Consider the following 2,434-nt stretch of genomic DNA (forward strand, 5'->3'; position numbering starts at 1 on the left):
GCAATTGTAGATATACAGGAAATTGCAAAGATAGTACAAAGAATGTCATGTACTCTTAACCTAGTTTTCCCAAGAGAAAAGATCTTGCATAATAATAGTACAACTTCAAAATGAAAAAACTGACACCAGTACAATAACTGTTAACTAGACTATAGAACTTACTCAGTTTCATCAGATTTTACATGCAGTCATTGGTGTGTGTATGTCTATGTTATTCTATGCAATTTTCACACAGGTATCGATTTGTGTAATTACATCAAGAAACAGAGCCATTCAATTCCCTTTTATACCTGTGCCCTTACCAGTTCTTGTCTCTGGCTACCCCTCATCTGTTCTTCATTCCTGAAAAGGGTATTTCCACTCATGGGCTATTGCAAAGAAAGCAGCTAGAAACATTCCTACACAGGTTTCCTTTCCCTGGGATAAATGTGAAGGAGTGTAATGACTGGGTCACATGTCAAGTGGATGTTTAACTTTAAAAGACATTTCCACATTCTTTCTAGGGTGGTTGTGCTGTTTTACTATCCCATCAGATAGATGGGCTATATCATTTTGATAGGTCCAGTTTTTGGTTCAAAATTCAACAGCATTTGGTATTATCACTCTTTTTTTCCCTTTAGCCATTCTGATGGATGTGTAATGATACAATGTGATATATTTGATTTCCCTGTTGACGGATGGTATCCAACATTTTCCAGGTGTTTGCTTCCACTCATAAATCTTCTTCATTGAAATAGCTATTCATGTCTTCTGCCCCATTCCTGACTGCTTTTTCCTCTGGAGTTTTAACCATTCTCTGTAGTTCCTAGATTGGCCAGATACATAAAGGGTTTATATAGTAGGTCCCTCAATTTGTAGCTTGTCTTTTCCTTTTCTTTAGTTTTTTACAGAGCAACCCTTTTTAATTTGGATGGAGTCCAAAATGTCAGTGCTTTACTCTTGGGGTTCAAGCTTTTATGGGAAAATCTAAGAACTGATCGCTTGCCCTGGATCCTGAGGCTTTTCTCCATTTTTTCTAAATGTTTTGATATCTTGCATTTAAGTTCACAGTTCATGTGGAGTCACTTTTTTATAAAAATGAGGAGGTTTAGAATATGAAATTCATATTCTTCATGGCGGGCCCTATAGAGCCCACTTGTGAACAAGGCTGTCCTTTCCTCTATTTAATTGCTTTTGCACCTTTGTCAAAATTACTGGGGTCTATTTGTATAGGTCTGTTTCTGTGTGTCCATCCTCCGCCAGCACCGTCTTCTTTCCTGGGGCCTTATGTGGTGAGTCTTGAAATCAGCTTTATGTGAGTCCTCCAACTTTAGACATCTTCGCAATGGATTTAGTGTGATTAATTTTACATCTGGGTATTTTGCCTTTCCCCATTTCATCTGCGGCCTTATTCTAGAGAAGAAAGCTCTCGCATAAGCTCTTCTTTTTCTTGTTGCACCGCCTGCAAATGCTGTTGCGAAAGCTCCAGTCTGTCCTCCAACCACTGCAGGCGAGGCCCGCTGACTGCGGACATCTGACTGCCAGGTTCTTGGAAAACACGGAACCGTGATGGATCTTGGTTCTCGAGTCCAGATGGGTAAGGCGGTGGATCCTCCGCTATGTGTCCTGCTCCTCCTGGCACAGGATCGTGGGTAACTCTACTGCTGGATTCAAGGCACACTTTCCCAGTGGTGACCGAGGCACAAGATGGACTGGGATTTCGATTCTCTCCTCCTCGGAGCTCTTCTGGGCCGGTACGGATTGGAAGCAAGTGTAGAGCACCCGGTCCGTCTTGGTGTTTTTATCATCAATGAAACAGGAAAAAATCAGTCCTACAAAGCTTCGGTCCATCATCTGGTACGTGGCTTGTATGCGAACATCCACATGAGGCCAAACAGTTAAATGGGGAAAGAAATGGTACCAGCCCACGACTCTCATGGGGCAACCTGTGAGTTCAGCCAATCTCTCTGCCTCTGTGGAAGCTGCAGACAACTGCTCTGGAGAAATCTCCATGCAGTACTTCCTTTTATCAGCACATTGCAAAATGATGACAGAGTGAATGTAAATAATCTTCCCAGTGTCAACATTTTCACCAACTGTTCGCTATTCAGTTCCAGTAGGTGCAAATTTTGAGTCACTCCTGTTAGGGCTTAGCCATAAGGTGACCAGACATCCCGCTTTTGGCGGGACAGTCCCGAATTTTAACAGTTTGTCCCGGGTCCCGCGGTGTTTTAAAAAAGTCCGATTTTTAGAAAGAATGCACGACAAGCTAGGGAACGGCGGGAGAACGGGGAGAGGATATACGGTTTTCGGTTGCCATGTGACTATTTCGCCAGGATATGAGTTTTATATTATTTTTGTGAATTTTATAATGTTAAACTTTAATGATAACAAATAATTGTTGAGAACAGATTATCGAGAACTGCTTATCAAAGTTCGCATTGTTGATCAGTTG

The 2,434-nt window shown here is 41.8% G+C and overlaps 1 pseudogene; it reads right to left on the reverse strand.

The window, feature by feature from the left end:
* Positions 1-1,387: 1,387 nt before the first annotated feature.
* Positions 1,388-2,434, reverse strand: part of LOC101662876 — a 3,026-nt pseudogene continuing 1,979 nt past the window's right edge.

The sequence above is a fragment of the Echinops telfairi genome, unplaced genomic scaffold, assembly GCF_000313985.2.
Source record: "Echinops telfairi isolate 266 unplaced genomic scaffold, ASM31398v2 ScPeMD7_7469;HRSCAF=8507_1, whole genome shotgun sequence".
NCBI lineage: Eukaryota > Metazoa > Chordata > Mammalia > Afrosoricida > Tenrecidae > Echinops > Echinops telfairi.